This window comes from Nuphar pumila, chromosome 4 (genome assembly GCF_984573655.1).
Source record: "Nuphar pumila chromosome 4, dmNupPumi1.hap1.1, whole genome shotgun sequence".
NCBI classification, from domain to species: Eukaryota; Viridiplantae; Streptophyta; class Magnoliopsida; order Nymphaeales; family Nymphaeaceae; genus Nuphar; species Nuphar pumila.
In genome coordinates this window covers 48615040-48638105 of record NC_143252.1, presented here as the reverse complement: position 1 = coordinate 48638105, position 23066 = coordinate 48615040, and the positions used below count along the sequence as shown (strand labels likewise).

Below are 23066 nucleotides of genomic sequence, written 5' to 3'. Positions count from 1 at the left end.
CGTTCTTGATGAGTCTATGAACAATCAGAAAAGAAGAAAGACTCTGATGCTTCATGAGTCTAGCTCACGTCAATACTCTCATCGGTCTCGTAAAGTCCCCTATGTGGGTTACGAGATATGTATTTCTGGCACATACAAGTCTACTAAAAGACAAGTCCTTAAGTCCTTGCATTTTAAAGCTTTGTCTGAAGAACGACACTCTATCAGTCTTGTGAAGTCCCTCATATGGGTTACGAGATTGATAACTCTAACACAGGTGAATCCACCAAGAGACGAACCCTTAAGACCATACATTTCAAAGCCTGGTTCAAGGAAGAAGATATGCTAGCATAAACAAGAAGGAATACAAAAAGGATGGAGAATAAAATGAGAGAAATTCAATGACAGTTGAGATGAGAACAAATAAGAGCTGGAAGAAGGGCCCACAAGTCAGAATGCGAGAAGGCACAATCTGATAGAGGGAGAAGAACTAGACAGACTCTATAGCTATATGACGAGTACAATCATTGGAGAGAGTCTTAAGTGTTTGATCTGGAGAGGAGCATCCACAAATCCAAGTTGACCCAATCAGTCTAAACCATGTCTTCAGAAGCAGATAGAAATATCAAATCACTAAAAGACATAGTCCAGAGCTTAACGTCAAGGATGAGATATATGGACATGGGCTGAAGAAAATACTCCATGGATTACTTTCTGCTAGAGGGATACAATGATGGTGATGATACACCCCCCAAGTTTTTAAAGTTTAGTGGGAAAGGAGACTCAGATTTTCATTTTTGAAAGGATTGTAGACTATCTTAAGCACAATTATTTTGTTGTATGTGACCATGTTTTTGGTCTTGTCAAATGGTGGAACCTCTTCAACCCCCAACATTATGAAGGGATCAACCACATAGCAGTGTTTTCCATCCCACTTTTCTCCTTTTAGGTTCACATCCTTGGTCCATCCACATGCCATAATTTTACTCTTCATAGCAGCTAGGGCTGCAAAACAAAATGAGGCACTCATGGCTCACTTGTGTTTAGGTCGTAAAGAGTTTATTTGAACTCGTAAAATAGGCTTGGCAAGCTGAACTCAAAACAATGAGTGCTTGCTATGCTCAACAAACGATAGAGTTTAAATTCTGTTGAAAGAGTTTTTGGCTCTGCTAAGCTCATGCACTTGTGAACTAATAATAAAACATAACTTGCATACTTCGAATTTTGTTGCTTACAACTTTGAAACAATGTATTTATTTTGTAAATGAGGGTGTTTGTGCTTGGTTGGAGAGGTTTAGAATCTAATTTCTATTGTTTTCATTTTTTAAAATATGTATCTTTGGTTAACAAAAGAGCTTGGCTCATTTAACTCAGGCTTGGCATGAGCTTGAACTCAACTTGGCTCACCACAAGAATGAGCCTAAGATTAAACAACCTTTATTCCTGCTAATGTTCAATGGGTCAATTGAGCATGGCCCAAACCAATTTGTTCTAGAAGAATGCACAAATGGTAGTGCATTATCATATTAAACACTCCATATTCTAATGCACATTATAGGCATGAAAAATATCTAGTGATTCCGTCAAAGACAACTATGTAAATGCACCCAATTAATTATTTTTTAATTTTTTATAAAATTAATGCATCTTATTAAGTAGATAGTAATAGTTAGTTGTTAGAAAACAATGTATGCCTACATACGTTGAACCACACATTGCAAGGTTGTCTTAGGTCCAGACTCGGTTCATGTGATCTAATCCAGATGGGCCCTGTGGTATCTCATATGGTATGATACACTATGTGGAAATATCTGCCCTCTCTATAACTTTGTAATGGGCTGAGTTAGAGACAGACTCCTAAACACATTAAGTTATGGTCCTCAAACCTTATATAATGACCCTTTCTTCAGGCTCCCCATAAGTCAAAAAGAGAATCCAATTCCTCTCTTATTAGATCTAGAGAAAGGAAAATAGTCAGATATACAGGTTCTGGAAGATTATACCGTCAACGATCTGCCAGAGCATCAATGGATTTAGGTATCGCTTCTGCATTAAGCTTTGTTTTGTTTTTTATCTTAACGGTTTAACAAGGACATGTATTTGATCCTGATTTTGTTTCAACAAATTTTTAAATCCAACAATTGGTATCAAAGCATATATTTTCGTCGAATCGTTAGAAAATTTTAATTTCATATATTTTGTATTTTTCCTTGTTTTTTCCTACGATGATCCATTGTGGTTGCAGATCACCGCCGAGCAGCATGGGGTTTTGTCCCCATTTGGATTGTTGGGCAGAAAGGGCCATCGCGCCCTTCGTTTGGCTGCCAATCAGATGGAAGGGTTTTTGGCCTTTCCCTCTCTTTTTTTAGATTGTTGGACAAATGGATGCTCAGTCTGATCATCAGACGATATGTTAAGGAGCCTCCTCCTCCGTTTGATCGTCGATCGATAGATGGGGAAGATCTTCCTTCCTCTGCATGTTGGACGATGGGAGGATGAATGTTCTGTCCGTCAATTCTTGGTCTGACAGATGTTATCTATGGCTTCCAGCGTTGATCAACCATTGATTCAACCTTCCACCGACAATAGATGACATCTGGTTTGGCCATTGACTAGCAGAGACCAACATCCAGTTGAGGTCAAGCCAACTTCGATCAGCCATTAAGTAGGCACCAAGCCACTTTCGGCATTACGGGTGGTGTAAAATTTAGATCCGCCTCACAACAATGATGTCGGGCCGACTTCGGCCATCAGGATGGTGCCAGACTGTGATCTGCCTCACGGTGGTGGCGCCAGGCTGGCTTCGGCCATCAGGGTGGTGCTAGATCGTGATCCGCCTCACGACGATGGCACCAAGCCAGCTTCGACCATCAGGGTGGTGTCAGATTGTGATCCAATCTTTTTTTTGGGCAGCCCCATGCCAATTTTTTGGCCTTCCGGGTGGTGGTGGACTTAGTCAACCCTTACGAGAGGCATCGAGCCATTTCGACCATTAGGGAGCATCAGACCCATTTTCTGGGGGGGGGGGGGGGGGCTGTATTGGGCCTTTCGGTTGTGGTCAGGCTGAGACAGTAGAGGGCACCAAATCAGTTTAGTCTCTATTCAGTAGAGGGGACTGAATTGGCTCAATTTTAGGCCTAGTTCTTTTTTGGCATAACCACAGGTCAATTCAGCCTTCATCCGACCGAGCATAGGACCCATTCGGTCTTGTGTCTTATCAGGTTCAGACTTCTTTTGTACACTAGTCAGTTCGATGTTTTATTAGGGATTGAATCAACAAGTGTGTCTTTGAGGTTGAGGCATGATGATTCGGTTAACTCCATTCAGTTGAGGGGTTGAATCGAGTCAAACACGAGCATTATGTGGCTCGAGCCTGATGAAGACCTGGTCCACTGCGCAGGCTTGCATCTGGTTTCAAGTTATCGGGTCTGATCCCATTTGGGTCAAATGACTTCAGGACCCATAGGTGGGTCCAACCAGGCCCGATTGGTCGAACATGTGCATTATGCCCTATATAAAAAAAATAAAATGAGGTTTTTATAGGGCTATTTTGGTGTGCATCACGGGTCACTTTAGTGGGTCGATATTTGATTACTTTTTGGCCCATGTATGTTATTATGCTTGTCTTATTGTTCATGTGCACGTATTGACAAATTTGAACGTTGGTATTATTTCTGATTCTGAGTCCAATATTTTAAATTGAATTAATTGAATCAATATGTTGCCAAAGTAACCTTTGTTGTGTAGGTTAATTCACTTTAAAATATCATGAAGTTTATATGTTTGTGGTTCATGCGAATAGTCATCGGCCTAAAGGAAGATCAATTACTATTTTGCCGAACCCAAATGTATACTTTCAGTAATAAATATGGGACAATCATTCGGTTTTTCATGTGAATAACGAGTCGGTCCAAAGAAAGGCTCGTTGTTTGGCATGAATGATTGTCTATGTTTTGATTACTGTATTGAGAGTACCGCTTACAAGTTGACACTTTTGTCCAAAGACTAAGTATCGATGTTGTGTTGGGTATCTTGTAATGGGGTTCACCATTGTTTAAATATATTATTTTATGTTATTGCATGTGAATATGAATGTTATTCTTGAGTTTGTCTGTTCTTTATTCAGTTAATACATCTGCTTCTATGATATTTGCCAATATTAATTCTATCATTGTTTTGAGCAGTTAAAATTTCAAGAACTGAAAAAAAAATGTTATGATTGTGCTTGGTTGTATGGATCTAGATATTGCACTGTGAGAAGATCAACCACATGCTCTTACGGATAAGAATTCTACTAAGGATAAAAAGAACTCTGAGCAGTGGGATCGATCGAATCACATGAGTTTCATGATAATAAAATGTGTAATTCATGAATCCTTCAGGGGCACCATGTCTGAAGAGGCAAATGCCAAACACTTCCTTAAAGAAATTAGAAAATGTTTCACAAAAAATGAAAAGGCTGAGACAAGTACTCTTCTTTCGAGTCTTGTCTCAATGAAGTATAAGGGCAAATGAAATATTCAGGAGTACATCATGGAGATGTGTCATCTTGCTTCAAAACTCAAGGCACTAAGGTTAGAGTTGTCTGAGGACTTACTCGCGCACTTGGTTTTGATATCCCTTCCTGCACAATACATCTAGTTTAATGTCAATTATAACTGTCAGAAAGAAAAATAGACTCTTAATGAGTTCATTTCATACTTTATGCAGGAAGAGGATAGGATGAAGCAAGAGAAGACTAAGAGTGCTCATTTGGTAGTAACTTCTAAGGACAGTTTTAAGAAAAATAAAAGAACTAAAGAAGCTGCAGTTGACCCTCAATCGTAGAAGACACAAAAAAGACATCAAGGCCCAAAGTCTAGTTATTTCTTTTGCAAAAAGAAGGGTCATATAAAGAAGAATTGTACCAAGTATCATGCTTAATATGAGAAGAAAGATATGCTCCTTTGGTTTGTTTTGAAGTTAATTTGATTTATGTGACCGAACACACTTGGTGGATGGTTTATGGTGCTACCACTCATATAAGTGTGTCTATGTAGGGTTGCTTAAGTTGTCGGCCGTCAATTGATGTTGAAAGATTCATCTATGTGTGTGATAGCAAAATAATTGAAGTTGAGGCAATATGAACTTTTAGGTTACTTTTAAAGACTGGAAATTATTTAGATTTAAAAAAAACATTTATTATGCTATCTTTTAGGCAGAATTTGGTTTCTATTTCTATTTTGGACAAATATGGTTATTCTTGTTTATTTGAAAATAATGAATTTAAATTATTTTTTGATTCAAATCTTATTGAGACCGGTTCTTTATCTACAGTTGATAACCTTTATTTGCTTGATATTATTGTCTCATTTAATGAAACCTTTCAATTAAGTTCTCGTGGTACAAAATAAAAATTGACAAATGAGAATTCTGCTTTGTTATATCATAAGCACTTCAATTATATTTCTAAGCAAAGAATTGAAACACTTGTGTCAAATGAGATTCTTGATTCCCTTGATTTCACCAACTTTCAGGTTTGTATTGAGTGTATAAAAGGAAAATGAACAAACATAAGGAATTTAGGTGTCGAAAAGAGAACAAACGACTTAGAACTAATCCATACAAATATTTATGGACTCTTTCCTACGGCTTCTTAGAATGATCAATAATATTTTATTATGTTCATAGACGACTATTCTCATTATGGGTACCTATATTTGATTCATAAAAAGTCTCAGTCCCTTGATGTGTTCAAATCGTATAAGGCCGAAGTTGAAAACCAACTTGGCAAAAGAATTAAGGCCGTCAGATCTGACCATGGTAATGAGTACTATGACAGATATGATAGATCAGATGAACAACATCTAGGACCTTTTGCTAAATTCCTAGAGAAATATGGAATCGTCTTTCAATATACCATATCAGGCACTCATAGCATGAATGATGTTACTGAAAGATGAAACATGACTCTTAAGGATATGGTAAGGAGTATTATTTTTCATTCTACTTTACCAGAGTCTCTTTGGGAAAAGCATTAAAGACTGTAACCTATGTTTTAAATAGAGTACCCTTTAAAGTAGTAACCAAGACCCTATATGAATTGTAGACAGATCGAAAGCCTAGTATGAAATATTTTCATATTTAGAGATGTTCAGCTGAGGCTAGGCCCTATAGGCTATATGAAAAGAAACTGGATTCTAGAACAGTTAGCTGCTATTTTGTTGAGTATTCTAAAAAGTTCAGGGGTTATAAGATTTATGACCCTGTGAAAAAGTCATTTTTCGAGATGGGAAATGCTTATTTCTTTGAGGGTACTGAGTTTGGAGGGAGTGATAAAGTAAAAAGCATTGCTTTTGAAGAAGAGTCTTTTTCTCTCCCTACTGTTGTGGATGACAATGATCAAATTTTCATTCCTGACATTATTTCCACAAATTCGAATCAAGGTAATGCTTTAGATTTCTCTATCCAAAATCAAGCTTTTACTCTTGGAGTTCAAACTCAACAACCTCAAAAAATACCTCAAGAACCAGTGTCATTAAGGAAATTCACTTGAGAGAGAAGAAGGGCAATTTCAGATGATTATATTGTCTTTCTACAAGAACATGAGGGTGATACTGGCCTAATGAAAGATGATTCAATCAACCTCCATCAAGCCACACAAAGTTTTAACTCTCAAAAGTGGATTAAAGCAATGTTTGAGGAGATTAAATCTATGAGAGACAATGACATGTGAGATATTGTCACATTACCTGAAGATGTGAAACCCATTGGTTGCAAATGAATATTTAAAACCAAAAGATATTCAAAGAGTAATTTAGAAAGATATAAAGTCCATCTTATTTTAAAAGGGTTTACTCAAAGGGAAGGCATCGACTACATAGAGACTTTCTTTCCAGTTTCTACGAAAGACTCTTTCAGGATTATGATGGCACTTGTGGCTCGTTATAACTTAGAGCTACACCAGATGGATGTTAAAACTGCATTCCTTAATGGGGACATTGATGAGACAATATACATGGTCCAACCAGAATATTGTCTCAAACCATGCCAAGAAAATGGTTTGCAAACTAAAAAAATCCATCTATGAACTTAAGCAAGCTTCCCGTCAGTGATATCATAAATTTCATCAAGTTGTCCTCTCGTTTGGTTTTGAGATAAATGTGGTTGATGAATGCATATACCATAAGTTCAGTGGGAGTAAATTCATTTTTCTGGTTTTGTATATAGATGACATATTGTTTGCCAGTAATGATATAGGCATACTGCATGAAACCAAGAGATTTCTGACAAAGAAATTTAAAATAAAAGATCTTGGGGACACCTCTTTTATATTCTTGGATTATCACAAAAGAGCTATATCGAAAGGATTCTGGAAAGGTATGGTATGAATGATTGCAAACCAGAGATACTCTCATTGCTAAATGAGACAAGTTTAGTCTCGCTTAGTTCCCTAAACACCAGTCTGAAATAAGGCTATGAAATAGATTTCCTATGTATTTGCTGTGGGGAGTCTTATGTATGCCCAAGTATGTACGCATTCAGATTTAACATGCATTGTTAGAATATTAGGCAGATATCTTATTAACCTAGGTATGGGTCATTGGAAAGTAGCCAAACGGGTTATACGTTGCCACTCAAGGTTTTTCATGAGCATACAGCTCGTATGGGTGTTTTATCATTTTATGATATGCTGGTTTAGTAGGAGTTTGTATTCGGATGTTTTATGATATAATAAAATTTTCTTTGGCCATATCCCATTGTTGGATGCTTTATAACAAGCCACGAATTATGCTGCTATGGTGGAAAAAGTAATGAGTGTCTGCTTGGCACTCCTTCAGAAAATAGCTCCCCCGACTAACAGAAAAAATATAGCTTAACATGGATCTGCGACTATCTTGGCATCTCGCAAAGTCAGAATCAGAATACCCAATGATCTCCAATTGATCTGACTTCATGTATTCTTAGCAATCAATTAGGTAACAAAGGCCCGGTAGCCCGTGGGCCAAACCCGTACCGGCCCGTTTATAAATGGTCAGGGGCTTAAGCCAAGTAGCTAATGGGCCAATGCCTAAAAAATTGACCCAAACCCAGCCCATGGTGGGCTGGGTCTAACTCGTTTAGAGCTTTGTCCATCAGGTTTTAAGTGTGGCTCAGCTCGAAGATGGCCCGATCCATTTGTTAATGGGCTGGGTTTTGGCCTGGTTCTTAACGAGCTTGGGTTTGTAGGCCAATATTCAATGGGCCAGTCCAGCCTGACCCAAACCCATTTGTAGGTTATTTTGTAATGTTGATAAATTAATTTTTATAATAGCAAAAGCAATGAATTAAATAAAAAAATTAATGCACCCAGCTAATTATTTTTTCTATTTTTATAAAGTTAATACAATTAATTTGCTAAATAGTAGTAGTTAACAACCTAATTATCTTTCTAGTTTTCATAAAATTAATATAATTAAATAGGTAAATAATAATAGTTACTATGCAGCCAACTACTAAGAATTTAATTAGGTAGCTCAGGCCCATCAGGTCGGCCCAGTAGCCTGTGGTCCAACTTAGGCCTGGGCCATGTGTATAACGAGTTAGGTTTCAACCTTGTAGCTAACGGGCCAGGGCCTAAAACCTTGACCTATACTCGGCCTATGGTTGGCCAGGTTGGCTTGGAACATCAAATCGCACAGCCCATTGCCCACCCATACCTAGGAGTAACAAGAATTGGTTTCAAACTCACAAATCTAAATTCCATTGTTAACATATTTTGACGCTTTGTTAAATCCAGCAGCGAACGTCTTAATACCATTGCAGGTGTCGCCTGTGTGGCCAACAAGGTGGTTGTAAGCACTGGATCAAATCCCAGTGGTCCACGGGTGTATCCATAGCTTTCAAAGGCGGTCCACCTAAGGCTGGTGGCTGTAAAGCCCAGAGGTTTTCCTTGCTTCAGTGAGGGTTCCTCGACATCAAAAAACATTGAACCTCTTAATATATTTAGTTGGTGACTTGATAAAGTTAACCTCATTTAAAATGATTCACGGGACCTTCACATCTTGAGTAAGCAAATCAACTAAGGAACTAAGGCAACAAAAAGGTTTTGTCACGTTAGTTGTCCTAAAACCAAAGACTTATGAAAAATGAAGAATAATTTTTAATATTTTTGAATATTATTTTAATATTTGTAATGCTTTTTCATATCGTTTAAATAGAAATGATTCTTTTAATATTAAAAATATGATGCCTCTAATCCTACCTAAGACTAAAAAGGCACACACACAGCGTCACGGGCCTATTTCTTTCAATGGGCCAGCGTGGCGCGACTGTCCTTCCTCACCGTCGCAAGCCTACTTGTCAGCTCGCTTGCCGATCACGAAAGCTTGTAATCAGAGTGCAAGAGAGAAAGAGAGAATAGAGGGAGAGAAATTGCAATCACAATGAGGGTGAACAAAAGAAAGCTCAACGCATTTACTTCATTCACAATTTTGCCTGCAGGCTATTACAGTTCAAGTATACTGGCTGCCCCTTCGGGGTATTGATTCACCTGAACCGGGCAGCTTACATCAGACTCAACAAAAGCAAAACAGACTCTAAGCGCAACTGTACAATGTAAGTCGCAAGGGAACATGCTCCCCCCTTTAAATCATGCGTCGTCCTCGGTGCCATCTGTTTTATGGTAAGCTCTGACTTCAGTCGGGTAGCGGCTGTTCATTCGGAATGCAGGCTCCCACGTTGGTTCCGCTATTTCCTCCCAGTGCACCAAGTATTTCTTCGCCTCCCCCAAGTAGTTGACCTTGTGGCGAAGGATCTGACTGAGGTGCTTTTCAGCCCGTTGTGCTGTCGGGGCCCTCTGCATGATGGGAGCGCGATGTGGCACACTACGTTCTGGGTCACCATCATCCAGATGAAACTGCTTAAGGTTGCACACGTGAAACACCAGGTGCACCTTAAAGTCTGGGGGCAACTCCAGCTTGTATGCTAGCTTGCCCACCTTCTTTGTGATGGTGAAGGGTCCTTCATACTTTCTGAGCAGCACGCAGTGTCGCCCGCGGAAGATGCCTGTACGACCAGGATATAACTTCACCAACACTTGGTCCCCAACTTGGAACCCCGTGGGCCAACGATGCTTGTCCGCCCACTTCTTCATTCTCTTTGTCGCCTTGTGTAAGAATCCCTTCGCCAACTCATTCTGCTTGTGCCAGTCGCGAATAAACTGGTAGACGAAGGATGACCTTCCCTTTTCTTGTGCGGCAAGAGTGTGCGGGGTCAGTGGCTGCTGCTCCGTGGCTATCTCAAACGGGCTGTGGCCTAAAGACTCGCTCTTCTGCAGATTGTAACAAAATTGTGCCGCATCAAGGAGCTTCACCCAATTTTTCTGATTGGCACTAATAAAGTACCTAAGGTACTGCTCAAGTATCCCGTTGATGCGCTATGTTTGCCCATCTGTCTGTGGATAAAAGCTTGTTGAAAACAGCAAATCAGAGCCAAGTAGCCGAAATACTTTACGCCAGAACTTGCCTGTGAAGCGAGCATCGCGATCACTCACAATGCTCTTTGGTATGCCCCAGTGCTTCACCACATGCTTTACGAACAACTCTGCAGGGCACTCCTTGGAAGCTGGGATGAAGGTGACATACTTTGAGAAACGATCCACCACAACCAAAATAGAACTGAGGCCCTATACCTTTGGCAGACTAACAATAAAGTCCATGAAAATGCTATCCCAAGGACATTCTGGAATTGGTAGAGGCTCAAGGAGACCGACAACCTTATGGTTTGTCCCCTTATCTTGCTGGCAGATGTGGCATGTCCGCACATACCCCTCAACGTCGTCTCTCATCTGCGGCCAATAGTAGTCATGCTCAAGGAGTGCTAAGGTCCGCTCCTGACCAGGATGGTTGGCCCATAGTGTATCATGACACTCTTTAAGTAGTTCTCGGCGAAGGCTTCCCCACTGCAACACGAAGATGCGTCCTCCTTTTGTTACGAGGAGGCCATCCTGCAGCCAAAATCGCCGAGTCTTCTCTGTCTGCGCCAAAGAAATAAGGTGTTGTGCAGTTGGATCCTGCTGCGTACCTTCACGGATGTGGCTCAACAATGCACCCTCCAAGTGCACTTCAGAAGGCTCCGCGTGCGCAGCTGCCAGTTCAGCCCTACGGCTCAAAGCATCCGCCACAACATTGGTCTTTCCAACCTTGTACTCTAAGGCAAAGTCGAACTCAGCCAAAAACATCTGTCATCGAGCTTGTTTAGGTGTTAACTTCTTCTGCGTCTGAAAATAGCTCATGGCCACATTGTCCATCTTGATGATGAACTTATCACCCAAAAGGTAGTGCCGCCAGGTCCTGAGGCAATACACAATGGCGGTCATCTCACGTTCATGCACTGTGTAACTCCTCTCTGTATCTTTCAGCTTGCAACTCTCATATAAGATCAGATGACCATCTTGTATAATAACTCCGCCAATGGCAAAGTCTGGGGCATCCATGTGGACTTAAAAGGGTCTCGAATGATCAGGCAGTCGCAGCACTAACTCCCTCACTAAGGCTTTCTTCAAGCCATCGAAGGCATCTTGGCACGCTCTTGTCCAGAGCCACACCCGATTCTTCTTTAACAAATCTGTGAGGGGCGCAACAATGAGGGAAAAGCCTTTGATGAAACGCTGATAATAGTTTGTCAAACCAATGAATGACCATAATTCTGACACTTTGCTTGGCAGAACCCATTCCTGGATGACCCTTATCTTCTGCCCATCCATACGCAGCACACCACGCCCCACAACGTGGCCAAGAAAGTTGATCTCCTCCTGCCTGAAGAGACACTTCTCTCGTTTGACACAGAGGTCATTCTCCTTCAGCACCTGAAACACTGTTTGCAAGTGCATGTTCCTCCATATTGCTGCTGTAAATTACGATATCATCCAAGTAGACTACCACAAACTTATCTAAGGGTAGAAGATCTGGTTCATTAAAGTCGTGAATGTGGCTGGAGCATTTGTCAACCCGAATGACATTACTAGAAATTCGTAAGCACCATAGCGGGTGACGCAAGTTGTCTTCGGCTCATCACCTTTAGCAATCCTCACCTACCAGTAACCCGATCACAGATCTAGCTTGGAAAAGATACGGGTACTGCCTAGCTGATCGAACAAGTCCGCTATCAGTGGCAATGGGTACTTGTTCTTCACCGTGACCTTGTTTAAAGCACGATAATCCACACATAACCGTTTGGAGCCATCATGTTTCATCTGAAAAAGGACTGGGGCACCAAATGGAGCTTTTGATGGACGAACAATGGCTGCGTCCAACATCTTGTCTAGCTACTTACGCAGCTTCTTCAGCTCAGCTGGCCCCATACGGTATGGAACCATTACGGGAGGCTTCACTCTCGGGGTCAACTCAATCTTGTGGTCGACCTCACGTCTTAGTGGGAGACGCTTCGACAATTCAAGAGGCATCACCTCCCAAAACTCCTCTAATAGTGGTGCTAGGGTCGACGACACTGCTGCTTTTACCTTTCCTTCTTCTGCGCGCACTGCAACTAAGAATGCATGTTCCCCATGTTTGACACCCTTCTTTAGCTGCATTGCCGATAACATCAAAGACTTGCCTTTCTGTGTAAGACACTAGACTGTATGGGACAGGTCTGACCCCATGATCGTCAACGTGTTAAACTTTGGCAGCATCATAACATTCTGGCTTCGCAGAAACTCTATACCCAAAATCACCTTGAAATCGTCTAGGGGCACCATAGAGAAGTTGGCTTTGCCGACCCAACTCCCCACTTGAGTAGCCACATCTCTTGCTTCGCCAATGATGGGCTTGGCCTCAGAGTTTACTGCCTTGATGGTCCTCTACTTTGGCCCAGGCTTCAAGCCCAACCGTTCTGCCTCTTCCCGCGAGACAAAGTTGTGTGTGGCCCCGGAGTCTATCATTGCTGAAGTAGACTTTTCATTCATAATGACTTGCAAGTACATAAGTTCCTTACTGACATGCATGTTCTTAGCCGCACAACTTCTAGCTGCGTTAGTCGATCGCATGACCCTCATCCTTGGTTGCATCACTTCAGTGTCACTGCATTCAGTATCACTGCATTCTTTTTGTGCAACATTGGCTTGCCCAACGTCCTTTACGAGACACTTTGGGTACTGCTTGGCGATATGTCTATCGCCAAAGAACCAATATGTCACAACCGCACCCTTGTTGTTGTTATGCTTTGTGAAGTTTTGTTTCTTTTCGGATTGATGGCGTGTTGATGCCTCACCTTTATCATTGCGTTGCTCATCCTTCTTGCCTCCGTGGTCAGGCTTCTTCCTAACTTTGGTTGATAGGGTGAAAGGCTTGCGCTGAGTGTCAACTAAGCGCTCGGCCATCACATATGCACCTTCCAAAATACGGGGGTTGCTCATTTCAACTTCAGACTGTGCCCATAGCCGAAGTCCCACAATGAACTAGTTGAGCATATCGTCTTCTGGCATGTTAGGTATCTCCAACATAAGCTTTTGGAATGTTCTAACATAGTCTTGCAACGAATCAGAGTGTTTAAGCTCAAGAACCATCCGGTACGCCTGCCTTTGCACATTTCTTGGCATGAAATAGTTGCACAACTCCATTTTGAAGTCGTCAAAGGTGTCTATCACACATTGACCCCTCTCCATATCTCTGCGCTTCCGCCTCCACCAAGCGATAGCATCTTTATCAAGTAAGACCGTTGCAGCCTTAATCCTCAAATCTTCAAGAGTCATATTCTGGATATCCAAGTAGTCTTTTACTTGGAACAAGAAGTTCTCAATGGCCTTGCTGTCACGAGAACCATTGAATTTCATAGGTCTTGGTGCATCAATCCTTGATGGCCTCTCACCATTTTCGCCATTTAGGGTCACCGTCTGCTGCAATGTACGGTTCTTCAACTGAAGCTCCCCTACTTCAGTCTGCAAGTCAGTCACTATAGTCGTCAACAAAGTGACCATTAGTAAGTTTACCTGCTCTTGCAGGCTTGCCACCACATCATTCAGTCCACTGAATGATTCACATGCGTGTAAAATCGCTTCCTCGTGCGAAGTCACATCTTCCACCAGCTTGTTAACAGTTGCAACCAACTCTTCTTGGCCTCGAGGTGAAACCATCTCCTCAGTTTCGACAACTGCCTTGCCTTTGGTGTTGCACAAGTTTTGATAAGACGCCACGATGTCTTGCTCATAAATCACAGTCTGTCGGCGTGTCTGTTGACATCAACTCCGGAGTCCCTTCCCCAGCACAAGAACGGGCTCTGGTACCACTTGTCACGGGCCTATTTTCTTCAATGGGCCAGCGCGGCGCGACGATCCCTCCTCACCGCCGCAAGCCTACTTGTCAGCTCGCTTGCCGGTCACGGAAGCTTGTAATCAGAGTGTAAGAGAGCAAGAGAGAATTGAGGAAGAGAAATTGCAATCACAAGAAGTAATCACAACAAGGGTGAACAAAAGAAAGCTCAACGCATTTACTTCATTCACAATTTTTCCCGCATGCTATTACAGTTCAAGTATACGGGCTGCCCCTTCGGGGTATTGATTCACTTGAACCGGGCAGCTTACATCAGACTCAACAAAAGCAAAACAGACTCTAAGCGCAACTGTACAATGTAAGTCGCAAGGGAACACACAGACTGCCTCTAATAAATTCATGTAATTATACTGATGTTATTGTAACTAACAAAGAGGCTCTAGTGTGTTGCATACCACATGTACGGTGAAATGCCTCAAACACAACCTCTGTTAGTCTGGCTGAGCAAGAAAACAAAGGAAAGCATGTGTGCAGTAAGACTGCACACCAAATGTTCGTTGATATGCCTCAAAGAGGCTACTAACAGCAAACAAATGAGGTGCTTACTCGGATAATGCTTGTGTGATCACAATCACGATTCCAACAACACACAGGCAAAATTCAAGAAGTATATGGACTTTTAAGCATAACGCTCAATCAATTTTATGGAGGGGCATCAAATAGGAAGATACAGAATACAACTTTAAGCTCAACAAAAGACAAGCATTACCCAAATTACATTAGTATTTCTTACCAGAGATAAGGCATACTGGATCACATAATTTCTAACAGCTGCGCCTTTTGGCTAGAAAGATGGCATTGGAAACCATTATGAATCCACTACATATGTCTAGAAACCAACAACACTGAAAGACCACGTAGTGCAGGTGCGGGTGTAAACAACGCGTTATAGCAATTTCAAAATCCTTGGGTGCGAGAGTGTTGATAATTGGAAAACAATGGTTGGGTGCCGATTGATCGCACCTGATGCTTGTTGACCTATACAACAAGCCGTGTTGAGTGCTGCATCGTGTTGACATGGGTGCTTCAGTGGTGCAGAAGCACCCATCTTACATATGAATACATTATACATTTGTGATGGATGGAGTAAGATATGGAAGTTGAAAGGTAAGAAGTACCCGACAACCAACAAGACGATAAAGTAATTGTTGCAAGGCAGAGAGCTGCTCCAATAATTCCTCACCAACTGAAAAGAGCTAAGACTTACCTTTGACAAGCTCTCAAAGTAGACATTAGGTATCTCCATTTCTGTTAGTACGCTGTTATTTATAGCCAAGGAAGCATTTAGAATTTGAGTCAAGCAATTTTTTGAGTGTTGCAACTTCTTTTTTGCATCAGCAGACAACCCACTGGGCGGGACTTGCAGACATGGAAGGCACCATTTTTCCTCTTGCCGTTGGTAAGACCTCCTTTTGGAACAACAAGGATCACCACCATCATCAACCAGTACCAAAACTCTGTTTCTTGGAAACTATCAAGTATTCCCTACAAACCATTAATTATGATATCCAGTCACTTCCAATTCCACATATATTGAACTAAAGCAGGAATTAATCACTATAACCTTACGCAGGGCATCACTCTAGGATCTTATGAGTAACATCGCATCAAGCTTCCTAAGTGCAGGCATGTTAATGTATAAATCCGATCGAGGGCGAGTTATCACCACCTGAATTCACCACACACAAAATTAAATCCTCAATGATCCAATGTTGCTTATTTGGACGAGATCAAGAACAAAACACAGAACCATGAATGCGTAAAAACCTCTAAAGTTTTGCCACCAGGAAACTCCTGTAACGTAGGGATAAGCTCAACAATGGAGTCACTAACACACAATAACCAATCCATCTCGCGGCGCCACAATGCCTTCTTCTGCAATGGCAATGGCTCCAGCCTCCACAGCTCCCCAAACACCGTTGCTATTAGCACATGCATACAGTTTCATCATATCAGATAACGAAAATCCAGAATATGCAAAATTCTTATAAACGACAACTACCACCACCTAGGAGCTAAGTTTAAACGGAAAATCAGGGTTTCCAATGACACAAAAATGCCCATTTGGCTGTCGAAATGCGACGCTAGAACAAATCTCAGATTGATGACGATCGAACTAAATTGGCACGAAAAAGGGGAAGAGAAAAAAATGCATAAGAGTATATGGGGGTGAAACCACGTACTAGAGAGGTTGGTGATGGCATTGGAGATGGTGAGGGTTGTGCCAACTCCCTTTCCTCCATCGGATATGTCTTCCCCAAGGAGAAGCTTCATGAATCGCTCCTTCATCATCGCGAGCTCTGCATGTCCCTACCAACAAAGGACTTCTTCAGAGCAAAAAGAATGAAAAAGCAAGAGTTGGCCAGAAAAGGGACTAGACAATGACATACCTGCTGAATCGATATTCGTCTTCTCCTTGAGCTTCCCCCCCTCCTCCCCCCACAACCCGCCATCTTCGTTGCCGACGACCGAGAGAGAAGGCGCCATGGTGTGACTCAACAGATCATTGGCTTCTTTGCTCGGATCGAAGGGGAGGGGATCGTCAAGGGCGTCGAGGAAGAGATTAAGAAGGGATTCCTCCTCTCTAAGGGTTTCCACAATTGACGGTACGGTGGAGGATCATTCATACGAAAGGGGAAACACAAGAGAAAGAAAGGAAGAGGAGAAAAGAAGAAGGGAAGAGGAAGGAAGGGAAGACAAGAGTCGGCCGACGAGGGTCGACAATGATGTGGCTCCGACCGATCTACAAACGAGGAAGAGAAAGGAGAAGAAGGGAAGGCTCGGGTGGCAACTGCGTACAGTGAAAGGGGAAAAAGTGCGAAGGGGTGGGGGGTGAAAAAAAAATTCTCGCGGTTTAAACCGAAAACTAGCGATTGAACAATTTCGTCTCAAAACCTGTCGCGAATTAGCGATGGTGTAGCGACAGAAAAATTCAGTCGTTAATCCGTCATGAAGTTTCGACGGAGTTTGACACAAAACTTTTTTGTCGCTAATTAGCGATGGATTTTGAGAGAGAATGTTTTCGTCACTAATTTTGCAACGAATTTCAATTTTAGCGACAATTATTTTTCTCTAGCTAATTCATCACAAATTTACGACGAAAATAATTCATCGTAAATTTCTGTCGCTAATTAACGCTTTTCTTGTAGTGCTTTTGCCCCCATGGAGTCGCCATGCTTCGGCTTGCGCAAGGGGTGACACCCATGATATTTGAATTGAACCTAGACCACCTGCTTAGCGGCCTAGTCCCCATCCCATTGCACCAAACCCCTTTGGGGCTGAAGGTTTGAATTGAGTGATTCTTAATAGAATAAGGATTCACAGATTGAGCTAAAAATAATGAACTGGATTAGTGAGTCCAAGTCTACATTCTGATACACCTGATTCTGACCTGATTAGTAAATCAACTACCTTATTATTAGTTCCATATCTTAAATAAAAAATGTCTCAGGTAGGAATGTCATTGAACTGGATTTTATAGGATATCCAACCAAATTCGACCCTGTTTACTTGCATTTGGTAAGACAAAGCCATATCAGATTATAATCGAACATGCAGATGTGGTTTTGATTTTTTGCAACCGAATCCGAACCGTTTAATTACATCAGTAGTCTCAGGTTTTTGAGGCCGAACAAGGTCCAACTAATGTCACAGATCTCGTTCTTGTAAAAATCTTGGCGAGGGAAAATCTTGGGATGCTTTGAAAAACTAATTTTCTCTCAAGAAAATTTCAGGCGAACATAAAAATATAAAAAATATGTAAAAGTATAAATACGATTGCAAGTAATATGAAAATATTGCATAAACTGCTTTTTATTATTATCATGATAAAAAAATGTGCCATATCAAAACATAGGAGATATTTTGAAGATATAATTATTTCTAAGCATATCACTATAAAATCATGATAATTTCAAAATATCCACAATATTTGTGACATAAGGCCCAACATATTCACACACACACACAATTGTAGAAAAAAGAATTCAAGAATTCATACCGTTCTGGGGATGAAGAAACCTGAGAAAAGGTTCCATAGCACAAGGAAGAAGAAAGAGAGCGCTGCTGCCAACTCAAGGCTCGGCATACAAGACACCAACATCATCCCAAGGACGGTGAAGTAGATGAATCCCAGGAAGATGAATGATATGAACCATGTAAACTTCACCAACGTCCACTGGAATCCAACCATTAAATACACAATGAACGTGAAAATTATCACTTGGATTATGATATAAGGCATCTCCGCAGCCACCTGCAGATCATTTCAAAGCCTATGAGATTTTGCTCAAAGCAGAGATGATATAAATGAGTCAAATCACTCGTTTCTCAATTTTTTGTAGATCAAATGTTACAGATGTAATCTACATGATTTGTTTAGTAGAAAACTTACATTGAGTCATGTGATTATAAAAAGTAATTAGGTTTTTAAAGGGGTTAAAAAATTAATGGCTCACAATATGCCAAATTTTCATAATTCAAAGAATCATGATTTTACATCAGAAAAGCACAATTCAAGGCTTGATTCTTAGCAAACAAACCATGTTGAACACATCAATGTGGTTAGATCGAGTCAATACAACTTGCACCTATGAATTGTAGCTCATTAGTTTCTTACACTAACAAATACTTTTCATATATATATATATATATATATAAGTAGGTGGTAGTTGCCTAATACTTTTATGGCCTACCACCAGCCTACTGGAAAATTTTAAGGAGTTTTTCATGTTTTTCTTAAATTTGACCATACAAATGTATTTTACATGCTTGATTTTATATGAATCAACTCTTGCATAGTCCTATTCTAGCAAGCAGGTAGGTTTTTATACGGTTTAAAAAATTGGCGTTGTACAATTTACATAAATATTTAAGGCCTAAAATATCCTGTCTTTTTATCAGAAAAAACTGATCAAAGTATTGTTTCTTAGTAAATCAAGCATATCAAACACATCGGCAGGGTCAGATATGTGAAAAACAACCCGAAAACACCCGTTTGCATATGGTAGGCTGACGGTAAGCTAGAAAAGTAGTAGGCAGCTACCACTTTTCCTGTATGTGTGTGTGGGGAGGGGGGTGGCTAGGCCTCATCTTACCTGAGCAATGGCATAAGTCATGGCTGAGTACATTCCTGCTGATCTTTCTCGATATAGAACACCCCTCTCGAGAAAAACAATGGGTTGAACTAATGAACAATTGACGAACCCCAAGAACATAGCATATACATAGAGGACCCCAAGCATGTTAAACAAATCTTGCTCTTTCTTTCTGCATAGTAAACAAATTAAGATTTTGCATCAAAAGTTAGTTGTGGTCACACCATTGAGAGAGAGAGAGAGAGAGAGAGAGATGGAAACCACAAACGAATACGAAGCAAAAACAAGATAGAGGGGAAAACAATAGAAACCACAAAATTTAGTTTTTACAGACAAACTTGAATTAGTAAGCATACATAACTATGTAAACAAAATTAGCAGCAAACACATTTACATCCCTAACTCAAGATATCTAATCATATTTTGTGCTGAACTACCTAAAGGCCCACAGTAGACGAGTTGTCCTCTTTTCATAAGCAGCAGCTGCAAACATACGTCAAAGAAGTGTTTGAGCAGCTAGCTTAACGAATAACGTGATAATTACATATATGGGTTTTTCGGATACATTTGTGTTAAATATGATACGTTGCTAAATGAATCATTTTATTAGATTTATGGTGTTTTCTTAAAATCCTGACCATGTGTTTGGCATGATTGATTTACTAGAAATGGACACTTGGATCATGTATTTTAGATGAAAAAAATGGTATTTGGAGTTTCAAAAATTAATGAAAATTATAGGCGATTGATTTTTGAAACCTCATATAAACCTATCCATAAATCGAAATCAAATGCTCCAAAAACTGATTCCCATAAAAACAAGCATATAGATCACCTGTACAGAATTAAAAAAAAAATGAAAATCCAATAGCATATTTCATTTAGCACACTGATGTATTGCCGAGAGTTGTCTGCCCTAACCAACTTCAGTATGGACCAATCAGGCATTTTTATTTAATTTGACCTGTAGATGTTCTTGTCATTGCTTATTTACTAGAAAGCATGAGTTGTGTCAATTTATTTACGGGATAAGTATTTGATTGGGTCTACCTCATCAAATGCATCAAAGATGTCCATGTTAGGTTGATGGCACACGACTGTACGGCCCATATCAACCGTGTTCCTCATCGCTCTCTGACGATGGTAGCAGCTGGAGTATCAAGCCCCGTCGTCGGTTCGTCCATGAAGATTATGGAAGTATTCGAAACCAGCTCCACCGACAAGGTGAGGCGCTTACGTTGGTCCGTGGTGAGGCCGAACAAACCAGGCAGACCCTTCAACCCCTTCATCTCCACCAATTCCATCACCTCATCCACGAATCGCTGCACCAAACATAATGCATATCAAGACCTCGAAATTAAGTTTTGAAGGTCATACGCAATGCAGAACTGCAACTTTTTTTTTTATGATGTTTTTTTTTTTGAAAGGCAAGCTGGGGTTAGGCAGACCCCTACCAGATATCTCTTAAAACCCATGTGGTAGATGGATTCGAACCTGGGCCTTCGGTTTGGTACAGGACCCCGCTTACCACATGGGATACCACCTCGGTGGTACAATTTATAGTCCAACTAAACTGCATCCAACACAAAGACTTAATCGTGCCTGTCATGCCTACGGTCATCGTGCAGGCAGCAAGAGAATGGAACTTTCATATTTAGTTTCTAGTGTCATCTCTGAAGGCAGTCGAAGGCATGCAGAGAAAAGGAGGGACTCATGAACGGTGATGTAAGGGGAATGTATATCGTTCTGTTCGCAGTAGCCGAAGACTCTGGCGAAGGTTTCTTGCTTCTTTGGATAGCCGGAGATGGTGATGCTTCCTTCTATGTAGCCTCCAGTCTTTCTTCCTGCCAAAACATCCATCAATGTGGTTTTACCAGCACCAGTCTCCCCCATTAATGCTGTAAGGGATCCTGGTCTGAAGGCACCACTAACATCTTTCAACAATGGGATCCGCTTCTCCGTCGCTCCATGTTTCTTCATTGCCTGAATTATAAAATAAAAGGTAAAAAAAAACTGTACACGCATGATAAACGAAGCAGGTTATATGTTCCCCCCCGAACAGGGCAGTTAGCTACATCTCATGATCGGGGGTCCCAAAGAGCACCACGTATGTAAGCATGTGCGTCTCGTATCCCCATGTTTGTCAGCATTAATTAGCATTGGAGTTTGATGCGATTGCAAAGACTTAAGTACCCTCTCCTCCATTGGTGCAAAAAAAAATGACGGTTCTTGAAAAGTAGTGGTTGTAAAGACTTAAGTGCCCCGAAGATGATTATTTAAGACCCAGTCTCTGCACTACAGGATTATCCGAGAAAGATATCTCCCCTGGAGGAGGCCATGAACATCAACCCTTTCACACTCTCTCTCCCTTCTATTTTTGCTTCTATGCACATCCAACAGAAGATCTTACATTGCTCCATCAAGCATCGACTGACCTGCACATTTACTGTTGTGGAGCCTGATTCAGAGTTTTTACCCATACAGGAGGAGGGTCTGGGGGCTCCTCTCAGTGTGGGTAGCATCATTCAACTTGAAGAGTTAAAGAGTCTGATTCAGAGCTTTTACCCTTACAGAAGGGGGGTCTGAGGGCTCCTCCCAGCGTGTTCATGGCCCTTTGCCCTCACAGGATGCTACCCGTTCGGGCTCATCAACCATCTCTCGCTCTCTCTCCCTTCTATTTCTGCTTTTGTGCACATCCATCACAAGATCCTATATTGCTCCATCAAGCACCGACTGACCTGCACATTGACTGTTGTGGGTCCTTACTGATGAGCTACCTCTAAATTTATTCGACTCTGGGTCCTTACTGCACTTGAAGTTGAGTCGTTGTATTTTTTGTTATTCGGTGGGTGGTGAGGCCCTCCTGTACTCTCTCAAGACTCTTAGCTTGGGCAAACTTTCTTTTGATGATTGTGGTTGTAATGTATCGTTGAAGTTAAAATGGGGAATGAAATGACAATAGAAATCGCTGAAAATTTACAGAAATAAATGCCCTCCTTCTAGAAAACTGAATCGTCGGTTCCTCTTCCTCGGACAGACATAAATGCCCTCCTTCTAGAGAACTGAATCGTCGGTTCGTGAAAATGACAAAACTGCCCTCCATCGATATCGCGGGAAAACGTTCCGCAGGTGGTTGTAATGTATCGTTGAAGTTAAAATGGGAAATGAAATGACAATAGAAATCGCTGAAAATTTACAGAAATAAATGCCCTCCTTCTAGAAAACTGAATCGTCGGTTCCTCTTCCTCGGACAGACATAAATGCCCTCCTTCTAGAAAACTGAATCGTCGGTTCGTAAAAATGACAAAACTGCCCTCCATCGATATTGCGGGAAAACGTTCCGCAGGTGGTTGTAATGTATCGTTGAAGTTAAAATGGGGAATGAAATGACAATAGAAATCGCTGAAAATTTACAGAAATAAATGCCCTCCTTCTAGAAAACTGAATCGTCGGTTCCTCTTCCTCGGACGGACATAAATGCCCTCCTTCTAGAAAACTGAATCGTCGGTTCGTGAAAATGACAAAACTGCCCTCCATCGATATCGCGGGAAAACATTCCGCAGGTGGTTGTAATGTATCGTTGAAGTTAAAATGGGAAATGAAATTGTTATCGTCGCGAAATTTTTCCCCCGCCTTCCCTTCCTTGCGGAAGAGAAAAAGAGAGAAACGCTTTCGCGATTCAAACTTAGACCGAATTTTGGAA

The 23066-nt window shown here is 41.1% G+C and overlaps 2 pseudogenes; both read right to left on the bottom strand.

Moving 5' to 3' along the window:
* Positions 1–12265: 12265 nt before the first annotated feature.
* On the bottom strand, positions 12266–16754 carry LOC149840191 (rop guanine nucleotide exchange factor 1-like; annotated as a pseudogene).
* Positions 16755–18261: 1507 nt separating this feature from the next.
* The window catches only part of LOC149840190 (ABC transporter G family member 45-like), a 133496-nt pseudogene continuing 128691 nt past the window's right edge, over positions 18262–23066 (bottom strand).